The sequence below is a fragment of the Argopecten irradians genome, unplaced genomic scaffold (genome assembly GCF_041381155.1).
Source record: "Argopecten irradians isolate NY unplaced genomic scaffold, Ai_NY scaffold_0635, whole genome shotgun sequence".
NCBI lineage: Eukaryota > Metazoa > Mollusca > Bivalvia > Pectinida > Pectinidae > Argopecten > Argopecten irradians.
Window position 1 is genome coordinate 23,998 of NW_027188102.1, and position 21,520 is coordinate 45,517.

At 34.8% G+C, this 21,520-nt stretch overlaps 2 long non-coding RNA genes across 2 annotated transcripts; one reads left to right on the forward strand and one right to left on the reverse strand.

The window, feature by feature from the left end:
• Positions 1-2,946: 2,946 nt before the first annotated feature.
• On the forward strand, positions 2,947-20,484 carry LOC138313292 (uncharacterized). Its single transcript, XR_011207159.1, has 2 exons — positions 2,947-3,819; positions 17,466-20,484. It is a non-coding gene; the product is annotated as an uncharacterized lncRNA (long non-coding RNA).
• Positions 7,273-9,753, reverse strand: LOC138313293 (uncharacterized). Its single transcript, XR_011207160.1, has 4 exons — positions 9,604-9,753; positions 8,841-8,920; positions 8,178-8,298; positions 7,273-7,880 (listed from the first exon to the last, which is right to left on the reverse strand). It is a non-coding gene; the product is annotated as an uncharacterized lncRNA (long non-coding RNA).
• Positions 20,485-21,520: the final 1,036 nt, after the last annotated feature.

The following is a 21,520-nucleotide window of genomic DNA, read 5'->3' on the forward strand; positions in this document are numbered from 1 at the left end:
CAGCAAAATTACATTTAGCTGGTTGGAGTGTTAAATTTGCCCTAGCAAGTGTAGAAAATACTGTATCTAGATGTTGCAGATGTTCTTCAAATGTTTTACTAAATATGAGAATGTCATCAATGTATACCAAGGCAGTCTTGAAATTCATATTTTGAAGCACTCTCCCCATCAAAGCTTGAAATGACATTGGGGCATTTTTCAAACCAAATGGCAACCTTGTGAATTGAAAGACACCTTGATGTGTAACAAATGCAGTTTTGTGTTTTGTTGCTGGATCTAAAGGTATTTGCCAAAAACCACTTGCTAAATCTAATGTTGAAAATATTTGTGCTTTGGAATCTGCAATTGTGTCAAAAATGTCATCTAGGCGTGGTAGTGGATAGTGTAAGTCATCTGTCAAAGCATTTAGTTTCCTAAAATCTACAGCAAATCTATACTTAATTGGCTGGTCTGGTGACAGTGACTTTTTCTTTACTAGCACTACAGGAGAATGCCAACAGCTGTCAGACTCCTCTACAATCCCCTGATCTAACATTTCTTTTGTGATCTCCTCTATTATTTTCATTTGTTCTGGTGTGCGTCTGTAATTTGGAGATGAAACAGGTCTAGAATTGTGAGTGTGTATGGTGTGTTGTGTTAAATTTGTTTTTCCAATTTCGGATAGGTCTTTTGCAAACGAATTTCTGTGTTTTCCTATCAGAATGAGCAGTTGTTCTTTTTGTGATTCATTTAAGTCACTATTTTCTAAAGAAATTCCTAAATCTTTTGCTATTTCTATCAGGTCTGTCTTACTTACTGGTGACTTTTGGTGTGTCTTTGTTTGTGACGGCTTCATCTTATCATCTAATGTGGTGATGTTGTGATCTGCTAGCTGTGAAATGTGTGCTACTGTGGTGTGTCTTGCTAAGGGAGATAGGTGTATTGGTTGGGTTAATAAATTGATATATACCCTGGTTGCTTTGTACTTTCGAAATACATTTACTCCCTATAAGTTTTGCCTCATACAGATGTTCTGCTGGTTCTAGATACACTGTTGTGCCATTGGATAGCTTAGGAATGGTGACTTTAACCGTGGCTTGGGTATGAGGAGGTATTGTAACATCTTCCTCAACTTTAGCTATTACACAATGTGATCTAGGAGCTAGGGGCACTGAAGCAAAACCATCATGTAGAGTCAAGACATTTTCTGTAAATCTAATCTCTGCATTATTACTTTTGAGAAAATCAATGCCTAATATGATGTTGTTGTGTAACCTTTGAAAAACATGAAAAGTGTGTTCTAGAATGAGCCCATTCAATTTGATTGGAATTTCAACTTGACCTAAAACTGGGTGAACCTCTCCACAAACACCTTTTATTGAAATTTTACTACTGTTTTGAAGTGGAAGTTTTGGGAATGCTCTTTTAAACAACTCAATAGAAATACATGAAATGTCTGCACAAGAATCAACTAAAGCTCGTGTTGACTGGTTTCCTACTTTAATATATATTGTATTACCAACTAATGGTGTACTAGCAATTTTTATGTTAGAGATACTTGTTGAGTTTACAGTAATCTTCCCACAAACACTCTTTCTACAAACAGAATCTAGTTTTCGAATTTGACCCATGTTTAAAAAAATGTATTTGAAATCTGGCAGTTAAAAGAAAAATATTCAAAAATAAGTAAGTCTATCAAAAAAAAAAAAATATAGACTTGTTTTGTAATTACATGTATTTTAGAACAAAAATTCAACAAATAATATCAAAATTAGAGAAATGAGAAATCTTTAGAATACTGTCACATGTGCTAACGAACTCAAGCAAAATGTAATGGTACTCACAGGATCCCTCGTTAAGCTCTTTTGTTGATGTTTCTTGTAAAAATGTTGAATTTCATGGGTGTTGGTCATGGCGTGGTCGTCTGTTTCTCGTAGAGTCACTCCAGATCAAATCCATTTGCTGAGGTCCGAGGTCCGGGTCGTACCCGGATTTTCCACCAATCTCTCACCGAGTCGATCTTTGCTGCTGGGCAGCTTGCTGGGGATTTCGGTGAGCTCCCTTGTACTATACCATCAGGGGACAACACATTTTGCTTTGGGGGAATTAGCTTATCTCCCCTGATGGTTGAGAGTACCAATGTCCATGGCATGGTTATAATTTATAAACCATAATTCACCAACACAACAAAGTTCCTGGTTCCATATTTTGTTTATTGTAGGTGACTGCCAAAAGTTCCGAAATATTAAATTACAATTATTAAACTCTCCATGTTCTCTGACTCTCCACTCCTGATTTTGTCCTTCGATCACTCTCTCTGTTCTAACTCCAACTCTCTGCTGTTCAACTCTCTAACTTCTATATTAATCCTATTCTTCATTATAATTAAACTTGTCCCATATCCTAAATCTCATTGGCTAATTCCTTAATTAGGCAATGAATGGGTGTGGTCTGACAATTTCAATATGGGCGGAGCTAAACAATCATCAATGACAATTAATACTATTTACCTTGGGGGTACTCAACTGGTCCTACAAGTTCTGACCCAACAGGTGTTGACAATAATACCATAATTAACTCTATTGAGTAACATGTGACATTTGGTCAATTATAGGATTTAATTAAAGATAAATGACTAACAATAAAAGGCTAACTCTGTTAGATAAGCCTACAATAAAAGTGTCCAAGCCTACAATAAAAGTGTCCATAAGACTTCCTACTACATCAAAAGAATCTCAAACCAGATTATTCCTAGTTTTGTACTGATCTACTTAATTACTTCTAAACTTTCTAAATACAACTAATTCCTAACATTTTAACTTGTGAAACTAGGTGTCCCTATGGCCCTAGATGTGCATATTACATTTTGGGAACGATCAGTTACCAAGATGGCCAACTGGCCGCCATCTTGGATTTTGGTAGTTAAAGTTTTGTTACTGCTATTTCTCAGAAAGTACTGAAGGAATCTGTCTCAAATTTCTTATGTTGGTTCTCCAAGGGCCCTAGTTGCATTGTGAATATTGCATTTTTGGACCTATATGTGAACAAGATGTCCGACAGACCGCCATCTTGAATTTCGGTAGTTGAAGTTTGCTACCACTATTTCTCAGAAAGCACTGAAGGGATCTGTCTAAAATTTCATGTACAGGTTCCCCTAAGGCCCTAGTTGTGCATATTGCATTTTGGGACTGATCGATGAACAAGATGGCCGATAGGCCGTCATCTTGAACTTTGATAATTGAAGTATGTGACCGCTATTTCTTAAAAGTACTGAAGGGATCTGTGCATATTTGTATTGTTACCAATATGAAAGTGGTTAATTAATAAACCTATAGATATACATTTTGGAATATTCACAGTATTAATTGAAATTAGGTCAATAAAAAATGTACAACATTAGGTTTGGTCACACAGTAAAACATGTAATGAACACACTTATAGCAAATTCATTGTTGTCTGTAATAGAATAGCGAACTATGCTTATAATTACAACAGAAATATTTAATTGGTCCATAGAAGTTCCTTATATCCGTGATTTACTGAATTTTGCTTTGTAGAACCTTGTAATTATTATAACAGAGTTAGCCTTACTAAATTGTCCATTTATTTTTATTTAATCAAACTTAAAATCTATGTGTTGGAGGCAGTTCTATTTCTTCGAATTCTCCTTTATATATGGATTGAACATGAGCACTTGTTTTTAATTCTTTACTTACAGGACTTACCCACTGTCTGCAATAATATATTTTAGACAACAATGTATGCACATGGAGTTCTGGACGATGGATGGATAGTTTCTGGCCTATCTTCGTCACATGAACAAATTAAAGTGAAGGCAGGGTATGTTAATTTTATATTAATTTATTTTAACATGACTGAAGGGCACATCAGTTGTTTCATTGTTCATCTATGTACACATACCAATACAGGTTCTTTCTTAAGTCCCCAAGGCTAGTAGTAGATTTAGTTATAGTGTACATATATCAAGTTCACAGCCAGACATCATTTGGTTCACATGTTATAAAGGAAAATCATACAGCAAGTCTACAAATTGTGAACATGACATCTTGTAATCAGTTATGTAGATATCATTAAATCATGATCAATATGCTTGTTTTGTACAAAACTAATACATGTGCATATATATATATATACACATAAAATAATTGGAAATCTATACAAAATGTATAGGAAATTGCCCAATTGATTGTCAGACAGTGCTCCACTAGGGCACATAGGCACCATTTTGTACCTGACCAAAAGGTATATTAGGCCGGGTACTATTTCGTTCTAGTAGTGTAGCAGACCACTGTTAAGCTCAGGGTTTGATCCCAACTGGCATTGTTACATGGGGTGCTGTAGAACACTCAAATTGGATGTAAGAAGAGAGAGATAACCTGGATTGGTGTGTGTTTTAGGGTGAACACATTTCAAAGGGGAAATTGTTAAGTAGTGTAACACGTTTTAAATGTAAATAGGCATGTAGAGATACAGGTTAGAGTTGCTTTTTAGCTTTTCACTAGGAGGAAATTTCCTTTAGCTCAGTCAGTAGAGAAACAACCAGTACGCCTGGCGGAGGTCACAGGTTTGATTCCTTCTGAGGCACACTATGCTCTATAGGCCTAAGCTAGTTACTGGTCAAGCTACTGACTCTGAGGGGAGGACCTTCTTAATGCAAATTAAAGTTAAAATATGTCCATATCACTGTGTACAAATATACAGTACAGTGTTTAGTCAGATAAGTGAAGTTCATTACCATATATTTACATTTTCACTGCAGTCCCACTATGTAACCTTACCAAACGCAGTTGGCAGTCATGTATAGACAATGAACTTCAAGCGCTAATCATGACGTCATTATCATTGTGACATCACAATTGCCGTGCCAGCGATCATGGAAGGCGGCAGTTCAAATGACTGTTCCATCCATGACAATAACCAATGATTATTTCATTAAAGATGCAAAATTCCTTGGGATTTCATCATAAAATTGTAACCAAATGTACATATAAGCATTTTAACGTCTTTCAGTTGGCGTTCATAGCCAATATGAATGGAAACTGGCCAAAGGCAAATTCAACATGAAGCGCTAGATGTTCAATGCTTAAGTGACTTTTAGCTCATTCACCACTGAAGACACATTTGAATGCTTTGAATTCAAAATCTGAAACAGTTTGTGAACTTTCAGGATTGTATGAGTATCGGACTGTATTCAGTTGGCTATTATGGGAGTATGAATGTCAAGAGATTTTGCATCTATAATGAATAAATATTTCTCCCATGCATAAATCACAAGGATATCCCATGGTTGATTGGAAGAAGATAACTAGACAATTACGTGACGTCATCAATGCATGCGATGTGCATTGTCGATGATGTCATATATTTTGATACCTAAAAGACATTCCTGTTAAAATGGCGTAATGAAAAAGCTAGAAAGCCATGAAAATTTCATATTTTATTAGGTCATCTGACCCAAAGGGTCAGGATGACCTATAGTCATCATGATTCGTCCGTCGTCGTCCGCCGTCTGTCGTGCGTAAACTTTTCCCTTTAAAACGCTATTCTTCCTTAACCGCTAAGCGGATTTCAACCAAATTTTGTTTGAAACATCATTGGCCAAGGACAATCATATTTTATTGAATGAGCCCAGTCCGACCCCTAGGGGCTGAGGGGTGGGGCTCCAAAAGGGCAAATTTTCTTAATTTTGGCTTTAAAAACCTACTCCTCCTTCATCCTTCGATGGATTTCATCAATATTTGGTTTAAAACATCTTTGTGGACGGACAATCATATTTTATATAAATGAGCCTGGTCCGACCCCTAGGGGCTTAGGGTTGGGGCCCCAAAAGGGCAAATTTTCTTCTTAATTTTAGCTTTAAGATCCTACTCCTCCTCCATCCTTGGATGGATTTCATCCATATTTGGAGCTTGGTCCGACCCCTAGTGGCTGACAGGTGGGGCCCCAAAAGGGCAGATTTTCTTCATTTTAGCTTTAAAATCCTATTCCTCCTTCATCCTTGGATGAATTTTATCCATATTTGGTGTGAAACATCATTTGGGAAACAAAATTCTATTTTGTATAAATGAGTCTGGTCCGACCCCTAGGGGCTGAGGGGTGGGGCCCCAAAAGGGCAAATTTTCTTAATTTTAGCTGGCCCACTTCCTGTTTTCCGGGTTTCGGTCTCCGATCTCAATGAAAATTGGTCTATAGGGGTTTTAATTGATGCCGAACAACATGCAAACATTTTCGTAAAGATTTTGGTATTCTAAGATGGCCGCTGGCCCACTCCTTGTTTTAAGGTTTCAGTCTCCGATCTCTTATGAAAATTGGTCTATAGGGGTTTTAATTGATGCCGAACAACATGCAAACATTTTTATCAAGATTTTGGTATTCCAAGATGGCCGCTGGCCCACTTCCTGTTTTCAGTCTCCGATCCCAATGAAAACCCCATGTTCTGCATATTGCATTTTGGAACCAGTCAGTCAACAAGAGGCAGCCAACTTAGAAATTTACCCATACCGAAATAAAGTACAAAAAAAGTACACTAAAAAAAGGTCAAAAAAAGCATGCTTTTTTTGACTCAATTTGGAACCGAACTTACCTCCCGGTTCCAAAATGAGTCAAAAAAAGTACAAAAAGTACTAAAACAGGCTCATAAAAGCATGCTTTTAGTACACTCTATTGTTTTACACCATACAGAAAAAGTACAAAAAAAGTACTCTGTGGGGGGAAAAAAGTACAAAAAAAGCACACATGACCGTGGCATGTGTACTTTTTTTGTACTTTTTTCATCCAGAAAAAGTACTATAAAAGTACAGTACTTTAATAGTACTTTTGAAGGTAGGCCAAAAAGTACTAAAATAGTACAAAAAGTACAAAAAAAGCACACTGTGTACTTTTTTTGACCTTTTTTTTTCATCTAGAAAAAGTACTAAAAAAGTACAGTACTTTTTTTGACCTTTTTTTCATCTAGAAAAAGTACTAAAAAAGTACAGTACTTTTTTTGACCTTTTTTATCCAGAAAAAGTACTAAAAAGTACAGTACTTTTATAGTACTTTTATAGGTAGGCCAAAAAGTACTAAAACAGTACAAAAAGTACAAAAAAGTACTTTGTGGCGGAAAAAAAAGTACAAAAAAAGCACACAGTGTACTTTTTTTTTACCTTTTCTTTTGTCTAGAAAAAGTACAAAAAAAGTACAGAACTTTTTTTAGTACTTTTCTATGTAGACCAAAAAGTACTAAAACAGTACAAAAAAAGTACAGTACTTTTTTAGTACTTTTTAACAAGCTCAAAACAAATTATAAACTGTATGAAAAATTTACTTCTGATGTTGGTGGAAAAGTACCAAAATAATTAAGAATACAATATGAAAACCCAGGTGTACTCTTTCACTAATTTCAAATACTATGATAGAAATCTTATTTATTGATGGTTATAGGTGCCTCAGCTCACCTAGATGGACCTATTAGTATCTCTTATAACATAGAAAAAGATTAGCAATGTTTTTCTTAAATGAAGATGCAATTCAAGGTTGTTTTTTTTGTTCAAATAGACTTGTCTTAGTTAGTGCAGTGTTTTTTTTGTGACACACAATCCAACCAAGATGGACCCACACATCAAGTTTAAAGATAGTACCTGAACACGGTAATGCACAGAAGAAACAAATAAATTAAGGGCCACACTCTGTTCAATATTTACAAAACAGCATTGTATTCAGAGATAAAACATGTGTAAATTGTTGAACATTGGCATCAGGTTTTGTCACAATGTTGTCTACAATATAAATTTCAATATGTCAATGCAATGAAATCCTGTCCAAATCTTTTCCCCTTGATCACTGTCCAGTGCAAGTCCATTACATGCTGTTTTTCATTCCATTTTCCTGGCAGTGAAAGCCTGAAAAAAGACAAAGACTTGTGCTGGAACAATAATGTTTATGGATATATTAAAATGTCTTATTTTTTTGTTTGGCTCAAATAAATCTTTGCTTTAATTTTATACCATGCCATTGTATGTATGTAACAACGTAAATTCCTCCATTTATTTTTCGAAGCACCCGCCTATATGAACGTACAATGAAGCCAGATACACTCCACACAAGATTACTGAGTTTTAGTGTCTAAAATGGCATCCATATTTTTACATAATTGCTAGTAATAGCAATCTGAAACCAGGATAGATTGAGATATTTACCTGCAAAAGTGGCTTGATGACAGCTGTGGATATTCAGTCTCTTTGATGAGGTGCATTCATTTTCAGTCATCAGCTATTCATTTGTTTTTGTTGACTGTTTCTTCTTCATAATTACTGTATTCTGAAAAGAAAGAAAAAAAAAATAGGATGTGCAATATGGATACAGTGTGAATGCATATGGTATAATAGTATACTCATAAAAAGTTCACACATGGCTAGATTAATTAATCAAAAATAAATTTACAGAACTAAATTATTTTAGTGTTTTTATGTACGCATGGCGCACGCCGTGCCCTTTTTACCTGACGCCATGCCTCAATCTATAACCCAGCCCTGTTTGTCCCCAGTACAGTTTTACTAAACTACCAAAATACCAGGCAGTCGCTTGATAATTATGTAAACAAAAGAGGTGTGACCACTCCCTGACCCCTGATCAACACCCCAGTGACCCTACTGCTATTCTGATAAATGACATTTTTCTCAGAGTGTTAATTCACTTAAATTGTAAGTCTCAATGAAATATTACTTAACAAAAAAGGAATGCAAAGGTTATGTTTAGATGGTAAAATAACTCTTTTTATAATGTTCATACATTGTGTATATCAGTCATCTTAAAATATTTAAATATTCACATGTTACCACCATCCTTTTTATAATATTTACCTGTTTAAATTAGGCATATTAATGTTATGTCTTTAACCAGTCTGCCCTTGATCATTATCACACACTGATCTGCAATTTGCCTGAAAGGAAAAATATGAGGTTATATATACATGACCTGATTGTATGGAAACACATGTATGAATGTGTATACACATTTAGATTTAATTGCAGGACATAATTGACTGATGGACAGCAAAATGTAAATATGATAGGATTACATCATTGAAACATCATACCTTCTTGTCAAAAATGTCGTGAAAACAACGATATAATTGAATATGAGCATCCAAATCACACTCACATATTTAAGTTAATAATGTTATTTCATTACCCATGTTTTCAAGAAAACAAATATTATTTCCCAATCTAATTAATCACGATGAATAAAGTAAAGTTTAAAAAAAAAACCATAAAAATAAATTATGTACCACAAAACGAAATTGTGGGCGATAATGAAGTGAAAATGATATGGAAAGTTCCATAGTTTTTTAATAAAACTTGTGTCCAGATACAATTTGTTGGATGTTGAATTGATTTATAACATCTAAACCCCCCTGCCGTGTAAATTTTCTTGTGATTTGAAATTGGAAATGATGTTGGAATTTACAACTGAACGGCAATGAAATAATTGCCAAACCCATTCAAAAAGAAAGCACAGCTATGTAAACAAAAAATGATGTCTAACTTATTTCATAAACTGGGTGTTTTAATTGCATCCAAATGCTTTCAGAACGAAGTAAACAAGTAAGAGAAATGAACTTACCGTAACTCCATCCTCCATCGGTACTGTGTTCACCAGCTAGAGTTTGAGGAGATCGATGGTATTGTAACAATAAACAAAAAAAAATAACCTCGTGTCTCTCTGCAAACATCCTACCTTCTTTCGATGTTGGCTCAGCAGCCAGTTATATTTGTTTGTTTACATTCTGCAATCAGCTGACAGACGTAAACAAATATGGCCGCCAGCCAGCTGTTTCACATTCTGTGTTTCCCGCTCAAATAATCACGTGACAAACACATGTGGGGCCGCTTACGTCTTTCACAAAGGAATGCTGTACTACGATATTTCTAAACAAAATCTCTCAATTCCTCACGTTTTATTATTAACTTAGGACAAGGATTAAAAAACGCAAACAAATGCACTGGTGTGCTGATAAATCCACATTTAGTTGCTGTATTACAAACACACACCTGTAGGCCTCTTACGTGATTCAAAAGAATGTTGTACGATCCTATAGTCTAAACCAAACCTTTTAATTCCTAAATTTTTGTTGAGAGTTTGTGATAATATATCAAAACAGAAAATATACGAACTATTATATTAATAAATCCACCTTTTGACGCGAGGTGTAAACCAATTTATAATCACGACAACAGAGTATTTGTAATAAGAACCATTTCCGGCATGTCGTGAAAAGATCGAGATTATTATATAAAAAAAGATAAACAAAACCCTTGTTTTGGCATGGTTTGGAGGAACTTTTTAAAGTATCAATATCATCGTTGTGATGCCGGAAAGATTATATAGTCACAAGCTATTTATCATGTGTCTGACCAGAAACATCCAGGCCTACGTAAACATGAGCCGTGAGTGTTTTGTTGGTTAGCCTACTATGATGTCCGAGTCGGTGTAAACAAATGAGTTCATAAAATTCCATTGACAAATTCATCTATGATAGCTTGTATTTCCTTTTACATATAAATCAGACCGATAGCATATTTACGTCAACAGTGTGTGCAACGGAGTATCCCCGGCATGTCTATTTGTTTTGGTTAGTTTGTTGAGATTTTATACTGAAACCATTTAATCATTATATGAGGATGGAAATACTTTCACAAACTATTTATCGTATGGGACCATGAGTCTGACCCAGGGGAGAGTTTTGTTAGGTCCGTGCAGAACGACTAATGTACATGTGTTGGCTTGTTTACCTGGTTGTAAATCGTTATTGTGTGTGAAACCACTGGTCAGAGACAGGCGATTTGTGTGTCAGTGTGCACGTGACTGTCGATAATTAAGACTCTAATTATGCTGATCACATAGGCATTGGTTTTATGTAACATATATGTACATGGGCCTAGTGTATACTACTACATTTTAACTCATTTAGAGAGAAAGGGAATTGGAAACACATTTCAATAATATTTTAAGGTGAACACTTATATAAACACATTTCAACAATATTTTAAGGTGAACACTTAAGTGATTAGAAATAATTTAAACATTTATGGTAAAGAAATGAAAATAAAAACTTAGCATTAAGAATGTAAAATTATTCAAAACATCATCTGCAACATTCACTTATTAAATAAACATCTTAATTACCGGTAGTTGAATTATATTTCTTTCTAATGTTCAGTTGTGTAAAACAATTTTTAATTAAATATATAATTTTGTTAAAAAAAACTCCCCCTAAAAAAAATTGGAGTAGAAAAAAAAATCAAAATAAAAGTACACTGAAATGGTGATGCCTTATGAAAAATTCTAAGTCCCAAAAAAGTACAAAAAAAGTACACAACATTTTTCATACTCTGTGAAAAATTCTAAGTCCAAAAAAAGTACAAAAAAAGTACTCTGAACATTTCCCATTCATCCTGTGAAAAATTCTAAGTCCAAAAAAAGTACAAAAAAAGTACTCTGAACATTTCTCATACCATGTGAATAATTCTAAGTCCAAGAAAAGTACAAAAAAAGTACTCTGCAAAATGACTAAGTCCCAGAAAAGTACAAAAAAAGTACTCTGCAAAATGACTAAGTCCCAGAAAAGTACAAAAAAAGTACTCTGCAGAATGTTTAAGTCCAGAAAAGTACAAAAAAAGTACTCTGCAAAATTTCAGAGTCCAAAAAAAGTACAAAAAAAGTACTCTGCAAAATTTCAGAGTCCAAAAAAAGTACAAAAAAAGTACTCTGCCCTGATGGTGTGTCCGGAAAAAGTACTAAAAGAGCATGCTTTTTTTGTACTTTTTAGAAAAAGTACTAAAATATGTCACTAAAAGCATCATAAAAGCATGCTTTATTTTGCTACTTCTCAGAAAGTATTGAAAGGATCTGTCTCAAATTTCATATGTAGGCTTCCTTTGGGCCTTATTTGTGTATATTGCATTTTGGCACAGATTAGTCAACAAGATGGCTGATAAGGAGTCATTTTGGATTACAATATTTTAAGAACGTTTCCGCTATTTGTCTGAAAGTACTAAAGTTTCAAATTTCATGTGTAGTATCCTAGATGTGCATATTGCGTTTTGGACTGATCTTTCTACAAGATGTACAACAGTAGCTATCATGGATTTTGACAATTGAAGTTTGTTGTTAATATTTCTGGAAAAATTACTGAAAGTTTCTCTCTGAAATTTTATATAATGATTCTCTTGGTACCTAGAGTTCTTCCAATACAGGGGTTTCAAGATCCCAAAATGAGGTGGGTAAAGTACAATTTACCATCGATTAGTCCTACCTTCTGGTGATTATGACATCACGAAACTCACATCAAATGATATCGTAATAATCACCTGATGTTGGGATTAAACAACAGTAAATTGTACTTTACCAATGTTGTTTTGAGGAGAAAGAGTGGGGCCCTTTGGGAAATTAGAGGTAAATCTTTGAATTCCTTCAGAAAAAAACCAATGATCCTGTATTCAGAACATTACTTGGCCTTAGAAATTAAACCAGGTGAGTGATACAGACACTTTGGGCCTCTTGACTTCATAAGCCCAAAAGATACGTATACTGAGAATAATCCTTAAGTACCTGGAAGCTGTTAAAGATACAAAAACAACAAGCAAACATACTAATATATACAAAAGGAGAATTAAAGATTCTTCACCTCCAACGCATGGTAATTTTAATTTCTCAAAAACAGGATCAGATTCATTACTATATATTATCTTTCAGTAACACAAGTTACTTACTTTACACTTTTACCATCATTGAAATGTTTGAGCTTTATATTATTTCAGAATAAAAAAAAATTGCAATATAGAGGTTCCCCAACACGTGACTGTTGTTTATCAAACTCGAGTTAGTTAATTTTAAAATTTTGAAAAGACAGAAGCTTTAGCGAGTGTCTTTTACAAATTTGAAAATTGACTAACGAGAGTTTAGATAAACATGATAAACAACAGTCACCTGTTGGGTAACATATTTATCCCATAACTTTAACTCCATATTTATGCCGTGTTGACCATTTTCTCGGCTTCATTCAGGGAACTTGCCACCATACAATGTATAATGATAACTTCCCTATTCATTGAATAATGTTCCTTTGGACCAATCAGAAGACGGCCTTTCCATTACTGCAGATACTGTAAGGCAGTCATGGGAAGATGTAGGCCACCATAGAATCACAAATTTTTAGGACCTCACATTGTCAATATTTCCTATTTTGTTGAAAATTGATACATAGGGACTAAGGGAATGCTGAACAACATGCCTTTCGTGGGGGGGGGGGGGGGGGGGGGGGGTATCTGTAATGGTTCTCGTTATAATTAATACTTTATTATTATTATTTTTATAATTTTTTTATTTTTGAAATCATTTTCATTTTTACAGACAATACAGACAAAGACAATTAATTCAACATCATAAATACAAAAACAAAAGTATTTCATTTGTATCAATTTTACATGACATTCACATTTATACTTTTACACACACAATCACACACCCTCACACATATACCAAAGAGTTTACTTAAATTATTATATACATTCAAAGGTTTCCATACACCCACATTCGTTCAGACATACATGACATTTATAAGAGGTTAAGAAAGATAGGTTAGAGAGGAAAAAGTTGTATAGGAGGATAGAGTCGAGATGTGGAATAGATGTATTTTTTATCTAATGGTAGAGAATTTATCCTTGGTTCTTATTTTTTTTTCGTAAAAAGAGTTCATATATCAAATTGTATAAACGGTGTCCACTTACTCCAACTTTTTATAAATTTTGCTTTCAAAAAATCATTTTGACCATTTGATATGTGTCTGTGAATATTATAATATTCTTTTTGTCCTGCTAAAGATTAAAGTTATATACATGTTTACATTCAAATCAGCATGGCTTCTTGGTCCATACCTCGAACTTTATTTGCTCAAAATTTTCATGAAATAAAGACTAAACAATAGGATGGCTCTTAAATCTTGGCATACCCCTGATAAAGAGGGGAAGCCGTTTATTTTAATAGATTTATTTTTATAAGGAAATATGATTTTAAATTTCTTGAAAATTTTTAGCGAAGGTGAGCGAAAATAACGCAACAAACATGTAACCTAAACGAAAACAAAGGATGAGGATTACAATATGCATGATACAAAGATATATTAATAAGAATAAAAACAACCATAAATTCACACATAAAGGTTGGAAGGACGGGGTTGGTTGGAGGGATGTTTTTAATTTCTTCTACCTTCTAAAACAGTATGTAAATGCTGACATTTTTAGAAATATTCCCAATTTTCAAAGATGGCGTCTGAAGCTGTATGGATGGAGCTCTATAGTGGGGACTCCCTTTGTCTTACAATGGCTAAATCAGGGGCTTGACCAATCAGAAGACGTTTAAATCTACTATGGGGCTTACAGCGGTCAGTGACCTATGGCCAATCAAATTAGGACTAATTAACATATTTGTAAATGGGAATCAATTATGTGTGAATCTTTATGGTACAAAAATATGTCTATGAATAGACATTTGTTTTTATATTTTTTGCCAATGTGTTTATATTTAAGGTTTTATGAAAACACCTTGTTCTGTAAATGTATTGCTTAATGATTAAAAGTATAACATTATCGACTGATGCATTAATGTTGTTAGTTGTAAGACCAAGAAGAAAAGATTGTTTGTTAATTGAAAAAGGAATATAAAGAGCATCTAAAAGAGTTTCAAAGTTTTGCAATAGATTTTGTACTTCTCGATATTCCCACATTAAATTAATCATTGTTTCTCTCTCTGAATTACAGAAAGTACACATAGGGCTAGCTACTATACTATACTTAAATAATTTGAATTGGTTGTCAGAATATTTAAAAGGAATGTTATAAATATGCTTCCACTCTTCTTCATCTAATAAAAATTCTTCTTGCCATTTCAGCTTACCTGTAGGTTCAGTTTCTGACTTATTAAGAATAGCATATAGAAATTTTGCATTTTTCATATTTGAAAAGAAAATCCGTATATTTAGGGGAACATATGGACGTATAAGTGGTAATAGGTTTTGCGGCTGAGGGTTAGGCAGACGTTTACGAACAGCAGATATTAGTCCTTGAAATTGAAGGAAGTTGGTGTGTAAATTATCATATTTTTGTAAAAATTCTTCAAAAGAGTAAAAAATTATGTTAATTTGATATTTCAGAAGATCAGCAATTGTGTGAACTCCTAATCTATACCAAGCCCTGTAGAAAACAAGTTTACCATCAAGAATTATATTTTTGTTATCCCAGATACTTTCTGTTAAGAAGGATTTATTTTGTAAATCTTTAACTTCTTTGGAACTGTTCTATTTATACCAGGCTTTAAAAGTATCTTTCCAAAAATCATTTGTACAAAGGTTAATACATTTTAAAATATATTCACCACCAACATTTAATAGTAAATCAAAATCAATGTGTTCCTTTAAAATAGATTTCCATTTCCCTTCCCAGGTGAATAATCTCCAGATCCAACCTAATTTAAGGGAATTAATAAAAGCATTTAAATTTACCATTTTCAAGCCACCATTAAAATATTCTTGAACGATATTGGCTCTTTTAACTTTGTCTGTTTTACTATCCCATAAAAATTCAAATAAAATTGTATTTATTTCTTTTATAACCTTTTCACTTGGGTTGGGAAGAGATATGAATAAGTGGTTAAATTGAGAAACCATTAGTGATTTTATGATATGGACTTTACCAATAGGAGTCAGTTTCCTTTTTTAGCCCACCATCATCAGATGGTGGGCTATTCAAATCGCCTTTCGTACGTGGTCCGTCGTCCGTCCGTCCTTCCGTCCGTCCTTCCGTCCGTCCGTTAACAATTCTTGTTACCGCTATTTCTCTAAAAGTACTGAAGGGATCTTTCTCAAATTTCATATGTAGGTTCCCCTAGGACCCTAGATGTGCATATTGTATTTTGGGACTGATCGGTCAACAAGATGGCCGCCAGGTAGCCATCTTGGATTTTGATAGTTAAAGTTTGTTACCGCTATTTCTCAGAAAGTACTGAAGGGATCTTTCTCAAATTTCATATGTAGGTTCCCCTAGGACCCTCGTTGTGCATATTGCATTTTGGGACTGATCGGTCAACAAGATGGCCGACCAGCCGCCATCTTGGATTTTGATAGTTAAAGTTTGTTACGGCTAATTCTCAGAAAGTACTGAAGGGATCTTTCTCAAATTTCATATGTAGGTTCCCCTAGGACCCTAGTAGTGCATATTGCATTTTGGGACTGATTGGTCAACAAGATGGCCGCCAGGTAGCCATCTTGGATTTTGATAGTTAAAGTTTGTTACCGCTATTTCTCAGAAAGCACTGAAGGGATCTTTCTCAAATTTCATATGTAGGTTCCCCTAGGACCCTAGTTGTGCATATTGTATTTTGGGACTGATCTGTCAACAAGATGGCCGCCAGGCAGCCATCTTGGATTTTGATAGTTAAAGTTTGTTACCGCTATTTCTCATAAAGTATTGAAGGGATCTTTCTCAAATTTCATATGTAGGTTCCCATAGGACCCTAGTTGTGCATATTGCATTTTGGGACTGATCGGTCAACAAGATGGCCGACCAGCCGCCATCTTGGATTTTGATAGTTAAAGTTTGTTACTGCTAATTCTCAGAAAGTACTGAAGGGATCTTTCTCAAATTTCATATGTAGGTTCCCCTAGGACCCTAGTTGTGCATATTGCATTTTGGGACTGATCAGTCAACAAGATGGCCGCCAGGTAGCCATCTTGGATTTTGATAGTTAAAGTTTGTTACCGCTATTTCTCAGAAAGCACTGAAGGGATCTTTCTCAAATTTCATATGTAGGTTCCCCTAGGACCCCAGTTGTGCATATTGCATTTTGGGACTGATCGGTCAACAAAATGGCCGACCGGTAGCCATCTTGGATTTTGATAGTTAAAGTTTGTTACCGCTATTTCTCAGAAAGTATTGAAGGGATTGTTCTCAAATATCATATGTAGGTTCCTCTAGGACCCTAGTTCTGCCTATTGCATTTTGCGACCACCATCTTGGATTTTGATAGTTTAAAGTTTGAAAAGCAGAAAAAAGAAGTGTAAGTTTGAAAAGCAGAGAAAAGATCCCTCTTTCATTTGTCAGACATAGATCAATCTTTGGTGGGCGCCAAGATCCCTCTGGGATCTCTTGTTCCAGGTGCTGATCAGACTTTTCAGTTTAACAATTTTTTTGTCAAAATTTAGCTTTGGTATATCATCCAGATTTATATCAAAGTCAATACCAAGTAGCGTAAATTTAGTTTTTCCCCAATTAAAATTGAATTCCGGAAGCATCCTTTCGTTACTGTATTTCATACTACGAATCCAAATTATTTCAGTTTTGTCTACATTCATTTTTAGACCAGATATTTTTTTTAAAGAAGTTAGTTCTGTTAGAGTCTCATCTTATTATATAAGTTAATTTATTTTCCAGAACGCTTTGACATGAAATGAACCATGTGTGACAGAAGAATGCAATGAACCATGTGTGACACAAGACTTTGCAGAAAAAAGCTCCTGTAAAAAAAGCATTTGAAAACTGGCATTATTGGCCTGACATCCAGTAACTTAACCGATGTGATGTTTTTACTTGTCACTATTGCATATAACCAAACTGTGCCATGCAGGAAATAACATTATCGGAAAATAGACTGATACCATTATGTTATGTTAGTTGTACATGTAGCACGTTTTTCGACAACAAAATAAGTACCGAGAAATTATGTGTCAAAATCCTATTGTTATATAAGTAGTAGAGTTATTTGTACATAACATTTGTATATGTCAAAGAGTGTTGTTAGTGAAAATCTACAGAATCCAGAAACCAATTAAAATTCCTTCCTTCTGTAATTAATCATTACTAAGTCAAATGAAGCTATATAGTTAAAATGATATACTGTATTCATGTACAAGGTTCCAACGTTTTAGTATTAAAGGGACAAATCAGTTTAAGAGAACATTAAAATTTGCACATATATATAGGAAATATATGGTTTTACTGTGATATGCCAAAAAAGACCATGGTAGTGAAATGTGTGTGAAGTGTTACTTACAGTAGTATGTTTACTTTATTAGGTGTATGCTCCTGTCCAAAAACCAATTTCATCAACACTTCTGTGGTTATGTATTGCATTTTGTTTAACTTTTGTGACTTTGGCTCGGGTGTGAGTACAGCGTACATATTGTACATTTCAGTCTTCAAATGACAAAAAATAATTGGAAATGATATCATTGGCGCACATCAAACCCCCAACGTTGGTAATATAGACCTTTCTTTTGTCGGGGATTCCTTCTCTGTATTATGATTGGTTGATATATTTAGACATAATACGCTGTAATGAAAAATCACAGAACAAAGGAATGTTAATTGGTGTAAGGATTCAGTAGATTTGCATACAGAACGTTTTTGACATGTACACATTTTTTGTACAAATAAATCTACTACAGCTACAACAATAAGGTGAAATCAATGTGACATCATTGTATAAACTAAAATGTGTATCAAGAAATGAGGCCATATGCATGATTTGAGGATGTGATAAAATGGCAGATTTGCTAGATTTTTAGCCCACCATCTGATGATGGTGGGCTATTCAAATCGCCTTTCGTCCGTGGTCCGTGGTCCGTCCGTCCTTCCGTCCGTCCGTCCGTCCGTCCGTTAACATTTCTTGTTACCGCTATTTCTCTAAAAGTACTGAAGGGATCTTTCTCAAATTTCATATGTAGGTTCCCCTAGGACCCTAGATGTGCATATTGTATTTTGGGACTGATCGGTCAACAAGATGGCCGCCAGGCAGCCATCTTGGATTTTGATAGTTAAAGTTTGTTACCGCTATTTCTCAGAAAGTACTGAAGGGATCTTTCTCAAATTTCATATGTAGGTTCCCCTAGGACCCTAGTTGTGCATATTGCATTTTGGGACTGATCGGTCAACAAGATGGCCGACCAGCCGCCATCTTGGATTTTGATAGTTAAAGTTTGTTACGGCTAATTCTCAGAAAGTACTGAAGGGATCTTTCTCAAATTTCATATGTAGGTTCCCCTAGGACCCTAGTTGTGCATATTGCATTTTGGGACTGATCGGTCAACAAGATGGCCGCCAGGTAGCCATCTTGGATTTTGATAGTTAAAGTTTGTTACCGCTATTTCTCAGAAAGCACTGAAGGGATCTTTCTCAAATTTCATATGTAGGTTTCCCTAGGACCCCAGTTGTGCATATTGCATTTTGGGACTGATCAGTCAACAAGATGGCCGCCAGGTAGCCATCTTGGATTTTGATAGTTAAAGTTTGTTACCGCTATTTCTCAGAAAGCACTGAAGGGATCTTTCTCAAATTTCATATGTAGGTTCCCCTAGGACCCCAGTTGTGCATATTGCATTTTGGGACTGATCGGTCAACAAAATGGCCGACCGGTAGCCATCTTGGATTTTGATAGTTAAAGTTTGTTACCGCTATTTCTCAGAAAGTATTGAAGGGATTGTTCTCAAATATCATATGTAGGTTCCTCTAGGACCCTAGTTCTGCCTATTGCATTTTGCGACCACCATCTTGGATTTTGATAGTTTAAAGTTTGAAAAGCAGAAAAAAGAAGTGTAAGTTTGAAAAGCAGAGAAAAGATCCCTCTTTCATTTGTCAGACATAGATCAATTTTTGGTGGGCGCCAAGATCCCTCTGGGATCTCTTGTTTATTGTTGATTTTTCACACCATATATAAGTTGTAGTTGTGTAAATGGTGTTTTCATTTCATGATTATGAGATTTTATAGAATTAATGTAATTGATTAAGCCTTAAAAACCATAGTTAAAAATATTTCAGGGTTTTAACCAGTGCAAAAACTGTAAAAGGTAACAACACCAGATTTTTTTTTACTAAACTTGTATATACATATACATGTATGTATGTTTTTCCATCCTATTACAATAAAGCATAAACTTTTTTCCAATTTAATTTACTTACGGATTAAAGTATCTTTCTGGTGGTTTTATCGAAGGATAAAGTTGAGTAGGGTACCAATATTTGGTATGGACCGTGGAGCAAGTATGCATTGCTTCGAGTTTAAAGGTCTTTTCATGTAACAATTGCTGAAATGAAATGTCTCTATTAAGGTCATATCACCTATTTAAACTAGTGATATTTGTATTCCTTTCATACTATATATCTTGAACATAACTAAGAAGATAAAATGTGTGTATGCATCTTTGCCACTTAATATGTATTACTGTTGACTTGTAAATTTTGGTTTTTTAGCTCGCGAATTTTGGCAAAATATGCGAAAAAATGTACATTTCATTTTAAAAAAAAAGGTTAGGAATATATTGCTGCCACCAAATTAGTATGTCATAGGTACAAGGAGCATTTGTTTTACTGTATTCGACTTTACAAAAGCCTAGATATTGAGTTCATTTTGACATTGTCATGCACATGACAGTTGTGTATATATCTTGCAAACTTGAAGAGGCTGTGCCCAATAGGGGAAATTCTATTAAAGCCACACTATACTTAACTATCAACAAAAATTCAAGTTAGTATTTGTAGATGTATTTGAAATTATAATATATCAAAGAATATTTATAATGATTTCTTAATAGCTTTGGTACGGCAGTTGTTAAATGTCGATACTTGTAAACATGCCTTCGTTTTAAACTGGTCGCCATAGAAGTTACGATTATTGCCGAACGGAAATCAGAGTTCTCGGAAGAGTTTAGACAGACGTTACGTAGTTACGATAGTCACATGACGTCCTCGGCAACGACGTTACAGTGTCTGCTAACTTCAGTCTGTTTTACTAAATGGGACCCACCTAGCAATATTCAATATTAAGTTGATTGTCATCATGTTTTGTCCGTCGCTTGCGTCATGCGTAAGACTATTTATACAAAAGCCTACTCTTCCTTAACACTTGAGTGGATTACATCCATATTTGGTGTGAAACATCATTGGGGAAGGACAATCATATTTTATATAAATGAGATAGGTCCGACCCCTAGGGGCAGGCCCCAAAATGTTTTTTTTTTTTAAATTTAAGCTTTACAGTGAAATGCGTTCAAGCGTCCGGAATGGGCTTTCCGATCGTTCAAACCACAAATCATGTGAATAGTTTCAACCAGTCGTAAGCACGTTTTTATCGGCTCGGTAATAGTGTCAGTCAAACTGTGGGCGCGGAGTTTATTAGCAGCGACAATCTAACTGGGGGCGGGACTTACCTGGTTACACATTCAAAAAGCATCCTGTGTGCCGGTAAAACCCCCGTATGTCCGTCTCGCTCACTTCTTCGATGGCTTTTACTATAGCAAGTTTTAAGTTTATTCCAGCTAGGTCCTGAAACCTCTCTTGAGTAAAAATGTTTTTTTATTTTAGCAAAGCAGTTTTCCACAGGATTGAAATTTGGCGAGTATACTGGGAGAAATGTGTATTGGACTCCCTGCATACTAAAATATTGACGCAACACTCTCTCTGCATGGTTATGATGTATACTACAATTGTCAACT